Source organism: Somniosus microcephalus, chromosome 24 (assembly GCF_052327205.1).
Source record: "Somniosus microcephalus isolate GS21.2 chromosome 24, FLI_Smic_1.0, whole genome shotgun sequence".
Classification (NCBI taxonomy): Eukaryota; Metazoa; Chordata; class Chondrichthyes; order Squaliformes; family Somniosidae; genus Somniosus; species Somniosus microcephalus.
In genome coordinates, this window is record NC_141010.1 from 54,255,476 (window position 1) to 54,278,751 (window position 23,276).

Genomic DNA, 23,276 nt, shown 5'->3' on the forward strand with positions numbered 1-23,276 from the left:
CTTAGTTCTGATCCCCGGGCTTATTGGCAGATAGCGATATAGACAAACGAGCAGACCAGTGGTTTGGTACATAAAAAAACAATTTATTAACAGAAAATAACAAAACAATACTATACAAAAAGATGATATGAATGCAGCACACTTACACTTAACAGGGGAGGAGAAAACAGCGCATCGAGGGGAAAATGGCTAAAATGACAATTCAGCAATCCCCTTAACTCCCACCCTCTACGCCTGGCTAGATTATCTTGCGATGGGTCAGAAGTATAATGCTCACCGGTCTGAGATGTTGAATGAAAGCCTTGCTCCTTTGCCCTGTTGCCTGCCGATGTCACGTGGTCCCGCTGTTGCACAGACTTCACCGTCCAGGTAGAGATACCCCAGTAATTAAAAGGTCTGTGACAAGGTATCCGACCTCTCTGGACGGGCTCTCCTTCGATGGTCGTCTGCCTTGGTTGATGGCGAGGCTGGGCGCAGGAGGCGAGGTGAGAGAATGGCTTCTCGAGAGGCTAGTTATACCCCCCTCGGTAGCCCTTATCTGCTCAGCAAATCAGTACAGTCCTTTGTATGATTTGGGTGAGCTTGTTTAAAACAAACGTTATCGATCTTGGCCCATCGACTTGGATGGCCGGTAATCGGTTCCTGCCGGTTCTGCAACTGCTCTCCTTTGTCCAACAGGTTCTTTGATGGGGGCCAGCCCCGTCTCGATGGCCCCGCTGATTATTTTGATTGTTTGAGCAAACACCTTGATGGCCTTTTATGCGTAGGTCTGATATGGAATTGGGTTTGTCCCCAATGCATATGCAAAAGTCTTGTCTGGTTTCGTGATCTCCTTTCTGCAGACATTGAAATACACAAGCTGTTAGCTTGCCAGGGTCCGAATTGAAACTGACAGGCTTTCGGTCACGAGGTCTGACCGCAGCCATTTTGTCGTGCCCTGGATTTTAAAACTCAGTCTGACCAGGGTTTCTTTTAAAAACCAAATAAATCTTCCGGAGGCTGGGGGGAGGGAGGAGATGTATGACATTTTCGAATCCTTCATTACCGGTTTCTAATGTCCCACTTAACTCGCCTATGTTCGGTATGTGTGAAATAAGTAAACAGAATTGTTGCTCCGCCCCAGCAACAAATTTCACATTGTGAAACAAATATAATTGTTTAATTGTATAACTAATTTTTATACAGCAAAAATACAGGGGGTCTGTATGGAATTCTTAACACGTCCGTCAGGGAGACCTCAAACAAAAAGGTTGTGAACCCCTGTACTAAGGACCGCCGTGCCCCTCTCCATCCTCCTGTCATTGTTTCCTACCCTATCCCATCGGGCCCCCTGCAGATTCAATTCATTTATTAAGAAATGACAGGACCTTGTCCAGAATATTCCCTGATCCTCCCATCATTAACTGGAGATCCCTTTCAGGTTGCAACCCCTAAGAGGATACACACCACTCTGGCCGATGGCCACGATTTCTCCTACCTGGACGGGGAGATGGCGGCGGCGGGTGGCGAACCCGCTCCTGCGGCAATCCCGGCCAAAAATAAGATCTTCCCGTTAAGGGCCTTGTTTGGCCCGCCCTGTGCGTTTCCTGTTCCAATTAATGGCAGCGGGTCCGGTGACCCACTTCTTGCCGGTGTATTTAAAGGGACCATGGCCCCATTTGCTGACAGTTGGATTTTCTTCCGTGAAGCTTGTGTTAGTGAGGGGAGGTCTGTACCATGATGTCTGAAAGGCAGAGATCTGCACCTCGGTTCAATGCTGAGTCCCTCCAGCATCTTGTTGAGGGAGTGAGGGCATATAGGGAGGTTCTCTTCCCTGCGGATGGCAGGAAGAAGCCTCCCCTACAGACTAAATCAACGTGGCTTAATATAGCCGAAGAGATGACGACGAATTCAGTCGTACGTCGCACCTGGGTACAGTGCAGGAAAAAGTTTAATCTTCTAAGATCAGGAAAAGTAAGTATACTTGATGCTGTGCCTGTCGTCACATCCCCACCACTGTGCACTGCCAACCATACTCCTGCACAAAGTGACTCAGCCCAAGATCCCCTTCGACTTTCATCCATCGGTCTCTCTCTTTACATTACAAGGTCCCCATCTTAATTTCCACCCCTCACACTCAGCATCATCGTTATACAATGAAAGCAAGTAACAGCACAAAAGGAGGCAATTTGGTATCGCCAAGCCACTCCATCAGTCTCCCTGTGAAGCTGATGGTCATTCCATCAGTCTCTTTAAACCTTCTCTTTGCCTCCTCGCAGGAAAAGATTGCCCACAAGGAGAGGGAGAGCGAGGAGTCCCTCAGTCCATCTTTCATTTGCCAAGTGCAGAGGAGGCAGTACTCGATACTGCTGGTGTGGTGGGAGGTTCCAGAAGTGGGTGACTGAGGGGCTCAATAAAAGAAGCTGGTGACAGAATTATTATCCAGAGGACGACCGCCAAAAGCATCTAAGCAGTTGTAGCAGGGAGGCGAGGAGGCTGCCTCTACCTCTGCAGGCCAATTAAGGGCCACCCGGCAACAGGTGACATCACAGATTGACATTTCATCTGTCAAGAGCATTTGACAGATGAAATATCAGCGCTTGACAGCTCTTTGAAGCTGTCAAACACTGACAATCTGTACACTAAGTTAATTCCTTCCTCTCAGGCTGGTTTAGAGATCTGCCCAGAACAGAGAGCTGAATGCCGCAACCTTTGACAGCTCCGGCCATTCTGCTTTCTGTGCCGGTGAGATGAGGGACACCCGAGACCTGAAGGAAGGAAGGCTGTAAAGGTAAGAAACTTATTTAAACACTTTACCACCAAACACACTTACCTCTGCACTCATGCACACATCACTCACCTGAACACCGGACATCTCTAACCCACCAAGCACCACATAGAAGCACCTGGAAAAGAAAGATCCCACACAAGTCTCAAAGGTTTTCACTTGGGGGTGTGATGGTTGTAAAAAATATGGAGCTATGTAATTGAAACCTTTATTTCTCTCACTTTGCAGTCGCAGCCAAGTGTGGGATAGAATGGAGGTGGTAGTGTATGGTCAGGGCTGATTGGACATGCAGCAATGGTGCTGATGAAGAAGAAGGAAGTAGTCATTGGTTTATGTTGCTGGTGTGGGCTGATGCCAAAATGTGGATGCCTGTGCCAGGCAAATGTGACATCCACAAAGTTACTGGAACCTGGCATTTGAGGGCGTCCCTGGTGTAGGACGCGCGGAATTACCCCTCGCCCGTCCAACAGGTTAGAGAGTTTGGACTTGAGACTTGGAAAAATTACACCAGACACACGGGTTCTGCCTTTAAGCTTTTTATTGTTCTTAAGACAGATTCAAAACCCCAACCACTATTCGAGCAGTACACCAAGAATGTTACAAGAAATCATACCAACAACCACCCACAGATGATCAGTCCAGCGTTGATTGTCGGCCACTTCCTTTTGACTGCAGCAGCTCTTCACCTTGAGATGATCAGCCAGGCCCCTCCTTCTGACTGCAGTGCTGATATTTTAGTCACTTTTTAAATTAGTTTTCCTTGCCTTTTTCAGTAAATCATCACTCGGAGATTGAGATATTCCTTTCAATGTTCGACCCATGTTGTTTGAGCTGTCAAACTTTCACACTCTCGCATCCTGTGTGGTTACCTGTTCATTCACTCAAGTTTATATAGAAAAATAGAAGATAGGAGTAGGCCATTCGGCCCCTCGAGCCTGCTCTGCCATTCAATGTGATCATGGCTGATCATCCAAATTCAGTACCCTGTCCCTGCTTTCTCCCCAGATCCCTTGATCCCCTTAGCCTTAAGAAATATATCTAACTCCTTCATGAATATATTTAATGAATTGGCCTCTACCGCCTTCTGTGGTAGGGAATTCCACAGGTTCACTACTCGGTCCTAAATGGCTGACCCCTTATCCTTAGACTGTGACCCCTGGTTCTGGACTCCCCTGCCATCGGGAACAGCCTTCCTGCATCTAGTCTGTCTAGTCCTGTTAGAATTTTATAAGATTCAATGAGATCCCCTCTCATTCTTCTAAACTCTAGCGAATATAAGCCTAATTGACCCAATCTCTCCTTCATAAGTCATTCCTGCCATCCCAGCTTTCAGTCTGGTGAATCTTCGCTGCACTCCCTCTGTAGTGTATGTATCCGTCTACCTTTTAAGAAAACCATTGTATGTAACCGTTCACCTTTAAGGGAACTATTTTAGGTGTGGCACTCCTTTGTTGGCTTCTGTATACTGTAATACTGACGGTGACCACACCGGTATATAAGTGCTGTGTCAGGATTTATTTGGCAGATTCGCCCTGACCTTCGAATAGTAAAGTCCTGTTTTAAGTTACTCTGGTAGTCTGTGTATTAATTAACTAAACAACCCACAGACTTTACAGTGGCGACGAGTCCGATCATACCCTGCGGCAACGATACTTCCGAAGCAGTTAACTAGCGTCGAGAAGAGGCAACCGCCCTCGTCATTCTGCTGGGAGAAAACTCGAGTCTGCAGAGCTGGAAAGGAGGAAGAATTCAGAGACGAAGACTTCCATCAGCAACAGGCACTGACTGTCCCTTCTGCCACGGTGAGGAGTGAGCCGATCAGCACGAGAAGCAAGCCGGCCACGGTGACTGTGAGTAAGGGAAAAGTAAAAAGAATAACCGGAGGATAAGGGCGGTGCACTCGACCACGGTCGAGGGGGAAAGGAGCCGGACAGAAGTCGGGCCCAGAGGCACTGAGACTGGGGCAGCGTGGAGCAAGGAAGCCGCGGTACAGACAGGCTGGGGACGCAACGGCGTCGTGAGACAGCTAGACCGCGACCGGCGAAAAAGGCCGGGCAGCGACTGAAGCCACGAAGCGCTGCGACCGGGAGCGTAGGCGCGGGAAGATATAAAAACTCAGCCGCAGCCGGGGAGGGAAGCACCGGACTGCGAGAGGGCTGGGAGGCGCGATTGGGAGCCGAGCGAGTGGGAGAGGCAGAGCCGATCAAGGGAGACTGAGCAAGAGCCAGTCCAGCGGCTGAAACTGTTCGCCGTCAACGGGGTGTACCCAGCGCCGGTTGCCCTGCCGAGAAAAGGGAAAGCACTGAAGCCGACGCGCAGGCTGTGAACCTGAAAGCCAGCGGCCGTCGCCCGTGGGGAAAGTGTACCCCTCCCGCTAGGGAAGAAACGCGGGAAGCCGCCATTAGGCGGGGAAGAAGACAGAAGCGGGAAACCGCCATTGAAGTGGGCGGGGAGAGAAGATAAGCGCGGGAAACCGCCATTTTCGCGGGAACCGCCATCTTGGAAAAAAAAAATAAAAGAAAATTTAAAGAAATAATTCGTGGTGTTATCAGGGAGAGGAAGATGCCTAAGCGTGGTAACATCAACGATTTTAATTCCGAGGCAGAAGACTGGGCCACGTATGTGGAACGCATTGAGATCTATTGTGAGGCCAATAAAATAGAAGAAGATGACAAAGCTATAACCTTGCTAAACTCGATGGGCGCGAAGACATACGGGCTCTTGCAGCATCTACTAGCACCAGCTAAACCGGCGGATCAGACTTTCGATGATATTGTGACTGTTCTGAAGGATCACTTGAACCCCACACCGTTGATGTTGGCGGAACGATTCAAATTCTATGCGAGAACGCAAAGGAAAGACGAAAGCAACGCAGAATACTTGGTCGAACTGCGTAGACTAGCGAAACACTGCCAGTTTGGAGGGAATCTGACAGAGGCATTGCGAGACAAGTTCGTGTGCGGGTTGTCAAAGGAAGGAACGCAAAAGCGACTACTCGAAGAGAACGACCTTACACTTGACAGGGCTGTCCTTATTGCAGCATCGCACGAAGCCGCAGCGAAGGGAAATGCAGCTAAAGGCAGCGGCACTCAGTGTGGATCAAATTACCTCGAGTACAACAAAATGCTATCGTTGTGGGAAGACAACACACGACCAGAACCAATGCTGGTTTAAGAACCAGGAATGTAGGAAATGTGGCAAACTGGGTCACATCGCTAAGGTATGCCGGTCAGGGAAGAAGACCAACAACCAAAGGAAGCCATCACAGGAAAAGTACAACAAGGTACACAAGGTGGCTGAGAAGAGTTCAGACGAACAGAATTCGGACTCAGACCCAAACGGCCAGGAGCTGGGCAGTCTGAGAATTCACAATGTGAGTAAGGAAGCTGACCTACAAACTATCTGGGTCATGCTAAAAATAGCTGGAGTTCAAGTGAAAACGGAGTTGGACACTGGATCAGCTCTATCAGTCATAAATCGAAGGGATTACCACCGGCTATTCTCACATATACCCTTAAGAGATACCAAGTTCGTATCGCAGACATACACGGGGCATAAAGTATACCCCATGGGGAAGATAAGAGTCAAGGTGAGAGATGGGGGTAAAGAACACCCAAGAATGAACTTATACGTACTACCTGAGGGAGGACCACCACTTCTGGGACGGGAGTGGATCAAGAAAATAGACATGGAATGGCACTATCTAAAAGCCATAACGAGTGAGGACTCGGTGCAGACAATCAGCTCAGATTCTGAAACGGATGACGATAAGACCAACCCAAATATGAAAGACAAGGCTAAAATGGACTTGCCGACTAAGGTTGGAAGAACGAAGGCATGCATAAAGGCTTATGCTCCAGAGAAGAACAAAGTTTCAGAACAGAACTCCACCGAACAACGACAACATAGTTTGACAGAGAATTCTGAGTCTGTTCAGTTTACGGACATATCCATGACTGACGAACACCGAGCTCGGACTCAACTTTATTTCAAATTACGACAGCAAGTAGAACAAGTGAGTTACCATCTCGAACAAGAGATGAAAACAATGAAAAAGTTCTATGACACCGAATGGGAGAATCTGGAAAGACAACAGAAGCAGCTAGCTCAAGCAGAGAGCGACCATAGAGCCATTGTGACCAATTACCGATCACATCTCCCTTATGCTGTTCAGGAGTTAGAATATTTGCAGGAAGGAGCAAATGAAGAGGAATCTTCAGGAAGCCAGGACTTTATTCCCGTTCTTCTCTACGACTCCTTACAAGCAGAGTTTGAGAAGTTGAAGGAACAGTCTGAACAGGCCCAGGCTACAATCCTGGAGGGGATTAACTCGGCAACCTCCGAAAAGCTAGTTTCAGTAGAAGCATATGAGCAACTAAAGGTTGAACATGAGCAAGAAGTCCAAAGGCTGCAGGAAATTCTTGATGAGCTCAAGGCCAAGACAGACTCATCGGTAGAAGTTCCATCCATAGATGAGAAATTAGAGGTGAAAGACATGGCAGAACATGAAAGACAAGATGTCCAAGAACTCATAAAAATATTGAAGGAAACCCAAGACAAATATAAGGCGGCAATGACCGAGGTTCAACAACTTGAACAGATTCAACTGGGAATCCTTTCAGTGGAAGAAAAGGAAACTGTAAGAAACACAGAGACTGTAAGAATGGCCCCTGAACATGAGCTAGAGAGCATCAAGGCGCAACTTCTCCGAGCGCTGAAAGCCAAAGTACAAGAGGAAAAGAAGGTGAAAGCATTGGAGGAAAAGGTGGATGAAATGGAGAAGACTCTGATCCACAGTGTTCCCGTGGAAGAGTTAACGGTCAGCCAACTCCTTCATATGCTGAGGGACAAGACTCTGCAATGGGAACAATCTGAACACGAGCTTCAATCTTCAAAGGGAAGGAGTTCGGAGCTCTCAAAAGTTATGGAAATAGCTGAGGTTGCAACACAGATTTTACTGGGATGCCAAAAGTACGCTGAATCACGTCTATGTGAACAACAGAATGTTGAAACAGCTGCTCCAGTAGAAGGATTGAATAGCCCGATCAATCAATCCCCGATGGAAGGGGAAGTGTTGAAATCACAAATGAGGTCATTAGTGAAGGATTTGCAGGAAACCCAGGAAGAGCGGGATGAATATGAACGCATGAAGAAGTCTCTTCAGGAAAGATGTCTAGGGAGGGAACAACAGTCGGCTAACGTCCAGTTGGGTAAGGAAGAAGTAGCAGGCCCTCTCGCTAGACTAGCTCAGGACGACACCGAATATTACCATGACCTGTTGAGTGACACGGAATATTACGAGGACTTGGTCTGCCCAGCTTGTGATGAAAACTCCCAAAGTGCAGAAATCAGGATGAAGCACTTAAAGTCTAAGGAACATAGGGAGATGGTGGCGCTACAGCTGGCAGCTGATAAGGGAGCCCCGAGAGTCTCCAAGAAGCAGAAAAGAAAAAGACGAAGCAGAAGGTGATAACCATCTAAATCATTATCACTTCTACAAGATCATGTACGTGGGCCCTACGAAGGGAGCCAAATCAGTTGGCAAGTAGGAAAAATTACCAAGGCAGTCCAGCTGTTTGTAAAAGTCAGCACTGCTGGTTCAGCAGGACGGAAGTTCAAGCTGTTAAGTCAAGGGAAAGACTATTGGATGAGTCACGCTAGCAATGTGAACCGGCTACACCACAGAGATGTTGTTCGGACCGAGTCAAGACCAGAGACTGAATCTGTAAACTGTTTCCCGCATAGATTATACCTGTGAATTGTTTTACATGAAGTTGAATATATGTTATGTTTAATGGGGGACTAAGTATGTTGTAAGCTAAAAAGGGAAGATTGTAGTGTATGTATCCGTCTACCTTTAAGAAAACCATTGTATGTAACCGTTCACCTTTAAGAGAACTATTTTAGGTGTGGCACTACTTTGTTGGCTTCTGTATACTGTAATACCGACGGTGACCACACCGGTATATAAGTGCTGTGTCAGGATTTATTTGGCAGATTCGCCCTGACCTTCGAATAGTAAAGTCCTGTTTTAAGTTACTCTGGTAGTCTGTGTATTAATTAACTAAACATCCCACAGACTTTACACCCTCCATGGCAAGAACATCCTTCCTCAGATAAGGCGACCAAACCTGCACACAATACTCAAGGTGTGGTCTCACCAAGGCCCTGTACAACTGCAGCAAGACATCCTTGCTCCTGTGCTCGAATCTTCTCGCTATGAAGGCCAGCATACCATTTGCCGCCTTAACCGCCTGCTGCACCTGCATGCTTACCTTCAGCGACTGGTGCACAAGGACACCCAGGTCTCGTTGCACTTCCCCTTTTTCCAAACTATTGCCGTTCAGATAATCTGCCTTCCTATTTTTGCCACCAAAGAGGATAACCTCGCATTTATCCACATTGTACTGCATCTGCCCAATCGACCAACCTGTCCAAATCGTACTGGAGTTTCTCTGCATCCTCCTCACAGCACACGCCCACCCAGCTTTGTGACGTCTGCAAACTTGGAGATATAGTTTCCTCGTCTAGATCATTAATATATATTGTGAATAGCTGGGGTCCTAGCACCAATCCCTGTAGTACCCCACTAGTCACTGCCTGCCACTTGGAAAAAGACCCATTTATTCCAACTTTTTGCTTTGTCTGCCAACTAGTTCTCTATCCAAGAACAGTACCTTGCCCCCAATCCCATGTGCTTTAACATTGCACGCTAACCTCCTATGCGGGACCTTATCGAAAGCCTTCTGATAGTCCAAATACACCACATCCACTGGTTCTCCCTTATCTATTTTACCAGTTACATCCTTAAAAAATTCCAGTAGCTTAGTCAAGCATGATTTACCTTTTGTAAATCCATGTTGACTTTGTCTGATCCTGTCACTGTTTTCCAAGTGCGCTGCTATTACTACTTTTATAATAGACTCTAGCGGGATTACATTAGCTATCCTTCAATCCATGTAGCTATCCTTCAATCCATGGGAACAGTTCCTGTCACGGTCCCAGCTGCGCTTCCCTCTGCTGGCCGCCTGAGGGTGGTTTTGGAGGCCTCGGTGCGCTGCTGCCGTGCCTCTGGGCCCCTCTCCTCATCTGTTTCTCCAGTAATTGTTCTCCTTGGAGTATTTAGGCTTGTTAATAAAGCTGGTTCCTCTTTTAGTTGGACCAAGCAAAATAAACAAATCAACTAACTAAAACTGGTTGTCCAAATCGATTATGCACTCCAGTCCCCGCGGCGCCCACCGGTCGCGGAAGTACTCCAGCGGACACCGCGTGCTCCATCTCCAGGGCCACCCAGGCGCGAACATGGCCGCAGAAGAGAGGCTGGCAATCTGGTTGAACGACCACCTCGACCGCCCGCTGCCTGGACCAATTGATGGCTTCTTTAGCCAGGCCCAGGAGCAGACCCACGAGGACGTCCTCCAACCTGCCCGCTCCCCTCCGCACCGGGTGACCGTAGATCAAGAGCATGGGACTGAAGTGCAACCAAAAATCGAGGACCAGCCTCTTCAAGTAATGAAAGAGGGGCTGCAACCTCTCACACTCCATATATACATGAAAAACGGACTCTTTCAGGCCGCAGAAAATGCAGGCGGCCTGGGAGTCCGTGAACCTATTTAAAACCAAATTGCACGGGACTGCTCCGTGCAATACCCTCCAGGCCAAATCCCCGATAGAACAAGGGAGGACTCACGCATAGAGAGCCCGCCATTGGGGACCTCCGCCTCTGCCGGATGGTAAGATGGCACGCCAAGGTGTGTCCGGGCAGCAGGCGAAGATTGCCAAGTGGAGAGTGTGCAGGAGCAGCCCGTACAGGAAACACCTCCGTGCGGAATGAAAAGGCACGGAGGGTATTTCCTCGAGACGGCTCAAGCTGTGAGGCGCCGGTTGCTGAGGGGAGTTTCGGGGCCGGGCGCCGATGAGAAATTCTGTCCGAACGGGGTAAAGTTCGGACGGGATCGCCCCACGTGCTTGAGCCGCCTTGATACACCTAGTGGAGCCGGGGCCCAGTGCCACTTTCACCGACTCGATGGTTTTGACCGCGAGCCGGACGTTGGCCCAAGACAGGTGACGCGCCAGCTCCTCCGGCGCCATCCAGCCCGCTCCTCCGCCATCGAGCAGGTCCCCGACTCTAGACACCTTGCCAGGCACAGCCCTACGCTCTGCCAGCCGCCCGAACCCGCGGAGGTGTGGATTCCTGAGCAGCGGCTCCCGAAGGACAGCCGCCACTCCTGACGGGGGAGAGCTCCACCTGGAAGCGACGTAGTTCCAAACCCATAGCCGTTCCTGGTAGAAGACAGGCAGCTCCCGCAGGCTGGCACGCGTGCCGCCCACCTTCACGAACAGGAGCTGCGTGTCGTAATTGAGGCCATGCAGCTGGCGGAAGAAAAACGTCGCCAGCGCACACCATCTCGGAGGATTCTCGACGTACAGGTATCTCTGCAGCGTCTGAAGACGGAAAGTCGCAGCCTGGGGGCGAAGGCACACCAGCGCCTGACCGCCCTCCCTCAGCGGGAGACACAGAACCGCGGCAGAGACCCAGTGCCTCCTTTTGTCCCAGAAGAAGTTGATGAGCTTCTTCTGCATCTTGGCGACAAACACGGGGAGGGATCAAAGTGACCAACCGGTACCACAACATGGCGGCCACCAGCTGGTTTATGACCAGCGCTCGACCCCTGTAGGACAACACTCGGAGCAGTCCTGTCCAGCGTCCTAAGCGAGTGGTGACTTTGGCCTCCAACTCTTGCCAGTTCGCCAGCCAGGCGTCCTCGGCAGCGCGAAGGTAGACTCCCAAATAAAGGTGCGTGGTGCTCCAGGCGAAGGGCCTGAACTCCTCCGGCAGGAAGTCCACAACATTTCTCTCAGTTGATCTTGGCGGAGGATGCGTCCGAGTAAATCGGCTGGCATTCCCGCATCCTCCGCAAGTCAACGGGATCCGTGACCATGAGGAGCACGTCATCGGCGTAAGCCGAGAGGACCACCTCCACGCCCGGCCCTCGCAGAGCCAGTCCCGTCAACCTCTTCCGCAAGAGGCGCAGGAAAGGCTCCACGCAAATGGCATATAACTGGCCGGACATGGGGCATCCCTGACGCACCCCCCTCCCGAAGCGAAGGGGCGCCGTCAAGGACCCGTTAACTTTAATCAGACACTCCGCGGCAGCGTACAGAAGTCGGATCCGGGCGACAAAATGCGTCCCGAAAGGATACTCGTGATCCACCCTGTCGAACGCCTTCTCCTGATCCAGGGAAAGGAAGGCGACCGACAGACCAGCCCTCTGGGAATGGTGGACCAGGTCCCGGACCAGGTGGATGTTATCATGAATAGACCGGCCCGGGACCGTGTAGGACTGGTCGGGGTGGATCATGTGGGCCAGCACGGCGCCAAGGCGAGCAGACATGGCCATGCCAAAAATTTTATAATCCGTGCTGAGGAGGGAGACCGGGCGCCAGTTCTTAAGAAGGCGGAGATCGCCCCTCTTAGGCAGCAGGACAATCACCGCCCTGCGCCACGAGAGGGGCATCACCCCGGTCGCCAAACTTTTCCCCCAGGACCCGCGCGTAATCGCCCCCCCAGGACGTCCCAGAACGCCCTCTGGAACTCCACGGTCAGCCCGTCCAACCCCAGGGACTTCCCCCCAGAGAGCTGGCGGAGGGTGCCGGTCAACTCCTCCAGACACAGAGGAGCATCCAATTTTTCGGCGCCCTCCAGGCCGACCTTCGGCAGGTCCTCCCACAAAACTCTGCGCGCATCCTCGCTGGACGGATCCGGAGAGAACAGAGCCCCGTAATAGGCGCGGGTCTCCGCGCGGATTTCCTCCGGATCCGAGAACAGAGATCCGTCGTCGGCCAGCAGCTCCAAAAGCTGCTTACGGACCCCCCGTCTTTTTTCCAGCGAGTAGAAGAAGGGGGAGCCGCGGTCCAGGTCCCGCAGGAACTGGATCCGCGACCTCACGAACGCGCCTCGGGACCCGAGGAGCTGCAGGTCCTTCAGCGCGCCCTTCTTCTCTTCGTACACCAACCGCAGGGCCGGGTCCTCGACGACTTGACCGAGACGGGACTCCAGGTCGAGCAACTCCTTCTCCAACCACCCGACCCTAGCTTCCCGCCTCTTGGTCGACCCCCTCGCATACTCCTGACAGAAGAGACGGACGTGAGCCTTGCCCACGTCCCACCATAGCCTCAAGGAGGGGAAGCCCCCCTGCTTCCTTCTCCAGCCGGCCCAGAACCGACGAAACGAATCCCGGAACCACGCGTCCTCCAGCAGCAGGTTGTTAAAGTGCCAGTACGCGGACCCCCCCCCCCCCCCGCGCGTGCGCGCAGCGGAACGAGCTCCGCCCACACCAGGTGGTGGTCTGCGCACGGCACCGGCCGCATGGAAGCCGCCGGAACGCAGGAAACGTATGCCCTGGAAATGTAGAGGCAGTCGATTCTGGACGCTCCTCTCCCAGGCCTCACGCAAGTGAAAGCGCTGGAGTCGGGATGGAGATTTCGCCAGACGTCCACCAAGTCGAGGGACCCGACCAGGTCCCTCAACTTCTCCATCGCCGCCGGGCTTCGCAGGCGGACGGTGCGGTCCCTTGCCTCGAGGGTGCAGTTAAAATCCCCCCCGAGGATGACGCACTCGCCCGCGTCGATGGAGCCCAGAAGAGTGGACACTTCTTCAAAGAAGCGCGCTTGCTGCGCACCGGCCCCAGGGGCGTACACGTTCACTAAATGGAGCGGCACGCCCCCCAGGCGAACAGTGACCTGGAGCAAGCGGCCCGGCACGAGCTCCTTGACCCCCAAGATCTCCGGCTGAAAATGCGGGGCCAGCAAAATAGCCACCCCACTGGAAACACTGGAGAGGTGACTCATGCTGACCCCTCCTTGCCACTCCAGGAGCCACGTGGCCTCGTCTCCCGGAATGGTGTGGGTTTCTTGCAGGAAGCACACCACATACTTCCCGTCCCGAAGGACCGAAAAGTTATTAAATCTGCGGCTAGCTTCCCTGCTGCCGTTGATGTTGAGGCTGGCTATGGTTATCTTCATTTCAGAAGCATAATCCAACCCCTACTTATCACTAACGGGGGAAGGGAGGGCGGCCGCTAGTCGACCGCCACTCCCTTTGCAGCCCAGTGAGGAAGGACCGGAACTGACGCAGCTCGAGCGGGTCCACGCCCGCGTTCGCGACCATGGTCTTCAAGGCGACGCGGGCCGACCCGACGAGCAGCGCCAGCCCCGACCATCTATCGAGGGCCAGCCGGGTCTTTTGACGACCCTGGCACGTGGCCACAAAGTCCCGGAGATCCTCAATGGGAATGAGGGGGGTCCCGGCGAGGGCCGTGAGGCCCTCCATCTCCTCATCAGCGATGGAATCCCATTCCTCCTCCGCCCCCACCACCGAGTCCCCGTCCTCCTCCGGGGGGTCGCCACCGGTGGCCGACCCGTCCGCCGCGCAGCGAGCGGCTCGGCCACGATGGCCGGCCCTGCCTCCGCCCGGATCCCACCCCCCAGGATCTGTAGCGGAGGATTCCTCCCTGGGCTCCTCTAGGGGCGCCGGGCCAGAAGACGGCGGCGGTTCAGAGCCCCCCTCCGCCCCAGGCACCAGAATGACCGGAGAGTACGTAAAAACAAACTTCTCCATGTCGCCCGGCGCCAGAGACAGAGGGCCCTCCTCTTCCGCGCCTCCGACCCAGCGGATGGGGTAATTTCAGTTAAACCCTCGACGAGGTCGAGCAGCACTTGGGAAACGACCGGGTCACTTTGGGCGAGCTCATTATCCGAGGACTCGCCCGACCCGGACCCCAGGCCGCCCAACCCGTCGAGGGGTAACGGTACTGATAGTGGATCTACTTCTGCCGCGGGTTGTTCCGCGACCCCCCCCCCCGCCACGGGCAGGGTCTCGTCCCCATCCCCGGGAGGCACGAGCTGAGGCAGACACCTCTGCCTCAGCCCCCCTAGGGACAGGCGACCCCTGCCGTTCGCCCGTGATGGTATTTGCGGTGGGGTGGGGCGCAGTACCCGCGGCGGGCGACGACTCCCCCCGACCGGAGGGACCTTCCTCCTCCCGGTCCTCCTCCTCATCCAGGGGGTCGCGCCTTTTAAGTGCGGAGGGGTAGAGGGAGACCTCCATTTCTGCAGAGGCCTCCCCCCGGTGGAGCGGGTTCTTCGGGTCCAAGCCCGGCCGCAGGTTCTGGCGCTACCGCCTCGGCGGCCACAGCCTCGGGCACGAGGGCACCCCCCCTCCGCACTCCGCGATTAATGCAGCGACGCTCTCGGGCATCAGGGGCTCCATATTATGGGGCACGCCCTCCACGGGGGGACCCGCCCTACGGTATTTACTTTTCCCCCGCGCCGCCTTCCCGACCGCACCACCCTCCTCCCCCCCCCCCGCCGGAGGCCAAGATGGCATCGACCTCCGACGACGACCGCACCCCGGTAGCACTTGTTTGGGGGGGGAGGCACGGCTAGACCCGGGGGGAGGAGCGGCGGCGGCGCCAGCTTCGGCCACGCCAGACGATCTGGCGGCCTTGGAGGCGGGGCAGTTCTTACGAATATGCCCCACCTCCTTGCAGGCGTGGCACCGCACGCCGTCCATCATATAGAAGATGCGGTATGTCATATATTCACTTGCGACTCGAGGACACAGCAAGAGCTGTTAGTTGCAGGCAGGCGCACAGAGGACAGGAAACAGGAAGCTTAAATACAGACCTAATTGGTCACGTGACACAATTATTCAAATGAGACACAGGAGACAAATACTTTAATAACGAACAAGTGAGGCCATGGGCACAGAGACAAGACAAGGACAAACCAAACAACTTTATTCATTCTCTGTCTTGCTCTGTGTGCTGAGAAGGAGAGACCCCAGACTGCCACTAGCACCAACCAGACACAACTGAGGTGCCTGGAGGGAGAGGAGGAGAGGGAGAAGGAGGCCAGTATCCACCAGGGAGAGAGGGGAGAGGAACACCACTCATTCAATGACTTGGAAGGAGGGGAGGAGCTGCATCATATTATGAACCCTCCTCCCAAGGGGCCTCACACGACCGAGATTGCTAATTAATCCTCTCATTACATAATACCCAGTCTAAGATGGCCTGATCTCCAGTTGGTTGCTCGACATATTGGACCAGGGAATCATCCCGTATACACTCTAGGAATTCCTCCTCCACAGTATTATGACGGTGGAGTGACGCAGGATGTACAATTCATTGAAGCTGCCAGGGAACCAGGCGCATATATTATGATTTTATTGTGGTTGCAGCTGAACGTTTAGGGAGTGGAAGCCCTCGAGGTTCACAAAAGCTCTCGGATTGTGATGGGGTGCCCTGATCGCCATGTTTACAGTCAATCACTCCCTGCACCTGTGGGAAGCCAAGCAGAGCTGCGAAGCCAATGGCCCGCTCAGTCACTGTGTTGATGAGTGGTAAACCTTATATAGTTGCCAGTCGTCTTGTTAAACAGGGCATCGGTGACCTGTGTGGCAGACTGGGAAATGCCGCTGATGTCTGCAGCAGATGCCTGGAAGGAGCCTGAGGCGAAGAGGTTGAGGGAAAGGGTGACTTTGACAGCCACTGGTGATGGCTGTTCACCCCTTCCTCTAGGCTGCAGGTCCTCCTCCAGCAATGCGCAAAGGTCGGTGACCACCTGGTGCGATTAGCCCGAGTCTCCTTCGACACTGCTGCTCAGTCATGTTTAGGTAGCTCATCCTCTGCATATAGACCCTGTGCTGGGGGTAATGCCTCTGGCGCGGTGCAGCTCTGTGCAGCATGAGGTGGTTGAGGAGACAGTTGGCGCTCTTGCTGGTGTGGCTGGTTCTGCTTCTCCGGCGGCTGTTCCTCGTCAGACTCGGGACCAAGATGAGAGCATAAATTGTGCCCATTCTGATTGTTGATATGCCAGATCCAATTGAGTTGACGGAAGCAGTTTACAGTGAATCTAGAGCTCTCTACAAACAATTCCAAAAGTGTATGAGGCTGAAAAGACACTTCCTCACACTGAAGGCTGCAGCTCCTGACCTTGGAAAGTGAACAGCTGTAAAATGGTAGCTTTTATACCACTTTTACAGCTGTCACCTATTGAAAGCAATGGAGAGCCATTGAGAACCCGACCCCACTTACCTGGCGAGTTCCCCGAGGGACGGCAAACTCCTCAAAGGTGGTTAAATTGCAAGTGCCTGCTTTTAGTCCTCTTAAATAGCTTTAAACTATCTGTTGGTACCTTAATTAACTGGCCCGCCGCTTGGTATCGGGTCTGCGATACACAGGCAGACCCAACAGTTGTGAATCTTGCATGGAGGCGGACTTTCGCCCGGTCAATCAGGGCCACTTTGACAGCAGGCCCCGCCTCCAAACCCGCACTCGCAGGGCTGGCAAGATTCCGGCTGATGTGTGGGGTAACACTTCCTCAAAGCAACTGCAATTTAATGAAATTTGAAGCAACATTTTCAGGTTCACCACGATATTGGACTGCTTTCTCGGCTGAATTTGTCTTGTTACTTTAACCAACAGATCACAGGCATACAGTTGTAACAATGCAAGATCAGGTCTGTATTGAGACACCGTACATGATTGCTGTGAGTGATGCTATACAGTGATTCACTCACTCTTGTATACCGTTATTACCTTTGGATCTCTAATTGGTGTGCATGGAATGTAAACACAAGTGACAAGAGAATAACATGGACCCAGCAAAAATGTACTTAATCCATCTGATCATTTTATTACCTTGGTTATATTGCCCTCTATCTGTGGCGATTTAAACCTCCTAACACAGTACATAACTTACAATGTACTGTACCATCATGTGTTGGTCCCACAGCCTGCCCAGGACTTTGAGGCACCTGGGTGATGGACAGAGAATGGGTGAGGGGCTTCAGAGTCCATTCTGTGCCCTTGCTGCCCTCCGTGCTTACATAAGAACAAATGGTGTTCAACATGTGGTACTGATTACCAGCTTACTGGCTCCCCATCAGCTGATAATCCTTGTTCATGTTTGACCTGATGCCATGAGACTTCATGGGGTCCGGAGTCAATGTTGAGGACTCCCAAGACCACTCCCTCCCTCCCGACTCTACACCACTGTACCGCCACCTTTGGTGGGTCTGTCCTGCCGGTGGGACAGGACATACCCAGGGATGGTGATGGAGTCTGGGATGTTGGATGAAGGGTATGATTTGTCAGGCTGTTGCTTGACTAGCCTGTGGGATAGCTCGCTAGATGGCAGTGAGGAGGACTTTGCAGGGTCGACTGGGCTGGGTGTGCCTTTGTCATAGGTCGCTGCCGGGTAGTCCATCCAGTTTTATTCTTCTACTTTGCTGTAGGAGTTATGAATGGCTTGCTAGACCATTTCAGAGGGCAGTTAAGAGTGGGTTGAAGTCACATTTTCAGTCACTATGACTGATACTAGCTTCTTCCAGATTTTTATTGAATTAACAATTTAAATTCCCCAGCTGCCGTGGTGGGATTTGAGCTACCATCTCCAGATCATTAGTCCAGACCTCTGGATTACTAGTCCAGTAATATAACCCCTTGCTACTGTACCGCATGTATATGCAAACACATGCACCGCATCAGCTGCCCTCTGTGGCCTCCTTTTTCTCCCCCCCTCTCCCTCCTTGCGGGTAGAGGACATCCCTCCTCCTCCGGGACCACACTGGAAAACCTGGGCACCCCCTCTTCAGCTCCTTCAGACATCCTTCCACTTCCAGCCAGCACACTCGGCAGGCGACATAGAGCTCCTGGAAAATTGTGTCTAATCAGCGCTTTAGTGCTAAACCTGCCGCTGTCAGTTTCAGCGCCTGCGGGCACATTTAAATCATCCTCAATTGGCTCAAATTGCGTGCTAAATTTGGACTTTCAGACACGCCAATTAGAGATCCAAAGGTAATAACGGTATACAAGAGTGAGTGAATCACTGTATAGCATCACTCACAGGCGTTTCTTATTACAAATTGATATACCTATCAATTCGTCCAATAAAAAGCGACGAGTTAGGAACGTAACTAAAGGTTTTTATTGACTAAATAACAGAGCCCACCCTCGTGGGTGATCGGGTCCAACAAGGAGGAATACCAGCCAGTCGACTACCTTTATACCTGGGCAGGTAGGTGGAGCCATGGGCGGAGTCGGAGGTGGTCAGCCCAGGTATAACAGCGCGACAAGAGGCGACCTCGTATAGTGATACAACAGTGATAACAATACAACAGTAATAACTATAGTGTAACGATAGTGAACGATAAAAGTGGTTTACCACATTCACCCCTTGTTTAGATTTGAGTCCGGCGGGGTGAAGTGTACTACCAGTTCTGGTATGTCAGTCTGTCCGGAGGCCTCGTAAGCCTCTCCGATCGTCGCAGCGGCGGTGCTGCATTATCCAGTGTTAATGCTGGTGTCTGCGTGGTCGGCGAAGGCTCGTGGGGTTCCGGCATGCCGTCTACCTGGGCTGGAATTGAGGGGGGGGGGTAGTAAAGGTGGTGTCTCCGGAGTGCCCGAGGGTGCGAGGTCTCGTAAGGAGACAGTGTCCTCCCGCCCATCTGGGTAAGCCACGTAGGCGTACTGGGGGTTGGCGTGCAGGAGGTTCACCCTCTCGACCAGGGGGTCCGTTTTATGGGCCCTCACATGCTTTCGCAGCAAGACGGGCCCCGGAGAGGTCAGCCAGGTTGGTAGAGTGGTTCCCGTAGTCGACTTCCTGGGGAAAACAAACATTCGTTCATGGGGGGTGGCGTTAACGGCAGTGCAAAGTAGTGACCGGATGGAGTGCAGCGCTGTCGGGAGGACTTCCTGCCAGCGGGAGGTTGGGAGGCCCTTAGACTTTAAGGCTAAGAGGACGGCCTTCCATACCGTCGCGTTCTCTCTTTCCACCTGGCCGTTCCCTCGGGGGTTGTAGCTGTTGGTCCTACTTGCTGCAATACCTCTCGCTAGTAGGAACTGACGGAGTTCCTCGCTCATGAAGGAGGAGCCCCGGTCACTATGTATATAGTTCGGGAACCCGAACAAGGCGAAGAGGTCGTTCAGGCACTTGATGACCGTGGTACTGGTCATGTCTGGGCAGGGGAAGGCAAAAGGGAAACGGGAGTACTCATCAACGATGTTGAGGAAGTACACATTGCGGTCAGATGACGGTAGAGGCCCCTTAAAGTCGATGCTCAGGCGCTCGAAGGGGCGGGTGGCCTTGATCAGGCTTGCTCTGTCCGGCCTATAGAAGTGCGGTTTGCACTCGGCGCAGGTCTGGCAGTTCCTGGTCATGGTCCTGACCTCCTCGATGGAGTAGGTCAGGTTGCGGGCCTTAATGAAATGGTAAAGTCTGGTGACCCCGGGGTGGCAGAGGTCGTTGTGGAGGGTCTGAAGTCTATCAATATGCACGCTGGCGCATGTAATTCGTGAAAGAGCATCAGGGGGTTCGTTCAGCTTACCTGGCCGGTACAAGATATCATAATCGTAGGTGGACAGCTCGATTCTCCACCTCAAGATCTTGTCATTCTTGATTTTGCCCCTCAGCTTGTTATTAAACATGAAAGCAACCGAACGTTGGTCGGTGAGGAGGGTAAATCGTTTGCCTGCCAGGTAATGCCTCCAGCGCCGTACCGCCTCCACAATTGCCTGGGCTTCCTTCTCGACCGACGAGTGTCGGATCTCGGGGCCCTGTAGGGTCCTTGAGAAGAAGGCCACCGGCCTCCCCTCCTGGTTAAGGGTAGCGGCTAGGGCGAAGTCGGATGCATCGCTCTCCACTTGGAAGGGGATGGACTCATCCACTACGTGCATTGTGGCCTTGGCTATGTCTCCCTTGATGAGGGAGAAGGCCGCGCACGCTTCCTCCGTGAGGGGGAAGGATGTGGACTTCATGAGGGGTCTGGCTTTGTCCGCATAATTGGGCACCCATTGGGCATAGTAGGCGAAGAGCCCCAGGGTTCTCTTAAGTGCCTTAGGGCAGTGGGGGAGGGGTAGCTCCATGAGGGGGCGCATTCTTTCGGGGTCGGGGCCGATGAGTCCGTTCTCTACTACACAGCCAAGGATGGCAAGGCGCGAGGTGTTAAACACACATTTCTCCTTATTGTAGGTGAGGTTCAGCCATTGGGCCGTACGGAGGAATTTCTCCAGATTCACGTCATGGTCCTGCCAGTCGCGGCCGCAGATGGTGACGTTATCTAGATAGGGGAATGTGGCCTGCAGTCCGTTCTGGTCAACCATCCGGTCCATCTCCCTTTGGAAGACCGAGACCCCGTTGGTGACCCTAAGGAACTGGTATAGGCGCCCATTCGCCTCGAAGACGGTGTACTGGCGGTCCTCGGGGTGGATAGGGAGTTGGTGGTAGGCCGACTTAAGGTCGATGGTCGAGAATACGCGGTATTGTGCAATCTGATTGACCATGTCAGATATGCGGGGAAGGGGGTATGCGTCCAGCTGGGTGTATCTGTTTATGGTCTGGCTGTAGTCGATGACCAGGCGATTTTTACCGCCGGTCTTAACGACCACGACCTGGGCACGCCAGGGGCTGTTGCTCCCCTCGATAATGCCCTCTTTCAGGAGGCGCCGCACCTCCGAGCTAATGAAGGCTCTGTCCCCAGCGCTGTACCGCCTGCTCTTGGTAGCGACGGGTTTGCAGTCGGAGGTGAGGTTAGCGAACAGGGAAGGTGGCGGCACCTTGAGGGTGGATAGGCTGCAGGTGTTACGCGGTGGGCGGTTTAACATTCGCTGGTTGTCGACTGTGAGTGGGGGGAGGGGTCCACCGTATGCTAGGGTTACACTTTGGAGGTGGGATTGGAAGTCCAGCCCTAGTAGGACGGCAGCGCATAGCTGGGGGAGGACGAGGAGTTTAAAATTTTTATACTCCGTACCCTTAACCGACAAGGTCACAACACAGTAGCCGCTAATGTCCGTGGCGTGGGACCTCGATGCCATCGAGATTCGGTTGCGCGTTGGCAGGACAGGGAGGGAGTAGTGGCTCACCGTGTCTGGGTGGATGAAGCTCTCCGTGCTTCCGCTGTCGAACAGGCAGGTCGTGGCGTGGCCGTTTACTTTGATGTCCATCATCGACTTGGACCGGTGGTGTGGGCGGGCTTGATCCAGAGTGACGGAGGCTAGTGTGTAGGTGAGCGAGTCGTTGTCGTCTGCGGGCGAGGCGGTCGTCGGGTCCGGAGGCCCAGTGGCAGTCGGGCGTGGTGGGTAAAATGGCATCTCCCACGAGGTAGGACAAAATGGCGGAGAAGATGGCTGCTCACATGAGGCACTATTGGGGTCGGTTGCCTTGATCAAAGATGGCCGCCCCCATGACTCACGTGTGGGGATGCTGGCCTCAGTTGCCTTGAAAGAAGATGGCCGCCCCCACAGTTCGCATGAGGCACTGCTGGCCTCTGAAGATCCGCTCCTGCAGGCCTTAGAGAAGTGGCCTTTCTTCCTGCAGGTTGAGCAGGTAGAGTTCCTGGCTGGGCAGCGCGACCTCGGGTGCTTCTGGCCGCAAAAGAAGCAGCCGGCGGCCCGATCACGGGTGCCCGATGTCGGAGCCGGTGGCGGTCCCGGTCGGGTCCGGGACGCCGACGCTGAGGTAGGTCCCGGGGGCGGCGCTGCGAAGGGTATTGCGGTAGGGGTCGGGCCCGAGTCCCAGGGTCGCGAGCAGTACCTGGAAAACGCCTCCTGGTCCTGATGGGCCACCTCTAGGGAGAGAGCGAGGGCTTCAGCTTTGTCCAGGTCGAGGTCTTTAGCTTCAAGCAGTCTTTGCCGTGAGTAGTCGGACCGTAGGCCTTTCACAAAGGCATCGCGGATATTATCTTCCGTATTTTCAACAGCCGTCACCGCTTTAAAGTCACAGTTCCTGCCGAGTGCTCTTAGCGCCCGTAAAAATTCAGCTACAGACTCTCCTGGCTGTTGCGGGCGGGATCTTAGCAGGTGCCTGGTGCACATGTAATTTACCGGGCTCCGGTACTGCTGTTTCAGTAGGTTGATAGCGGCCTCGTATGTAGTCGTGTCCTGGATGAGTGCGTATACTCTCGGGCTCGCTTGGGCGTTCAGAACTCTTAGTTTGGATCTCTGAGGGACGCCGGATTCTTCCAGGTAGGATTCGAAGCAGCCCAGCCAGTGTTTGAAGTCGAGGGCTGAGTTTGCTGCCTGTGGGTTTAGATCCAGGTACGGTGGTTTGAGGGCTTGCAGCCAAGCCGGCTGGTGTGGCTGGTGTAGCCCGGTGTCTGAAAGCTGCTGTGGCTGTGCTTCTGGGAGGGCTTCTGGCTGGCCAGTAGTAGACATCTTTAAAATTTAGTCAATAAAATTGATATACCTATCAATTCGTCCAATAAAAAGCGACGAGTTAGGAACGTTACTAAAGGTTTTTATTGACTAAATAACAGAGCCCACCCTCGTGGGTGATCGGGTCCAACAAGGAGGAATACCAGCCAGTCGACTACCTTTATACCTGGGCAGGTAGGTGGAGCCATGGGCGGAGTCGGAGGTGGTCAGCCCAGGTATAACAGCGCGACAAGAGGCGACCTCGTATAGTGATACAACAGTGAGAACAGTGATAACAATACAACAGTGATAAC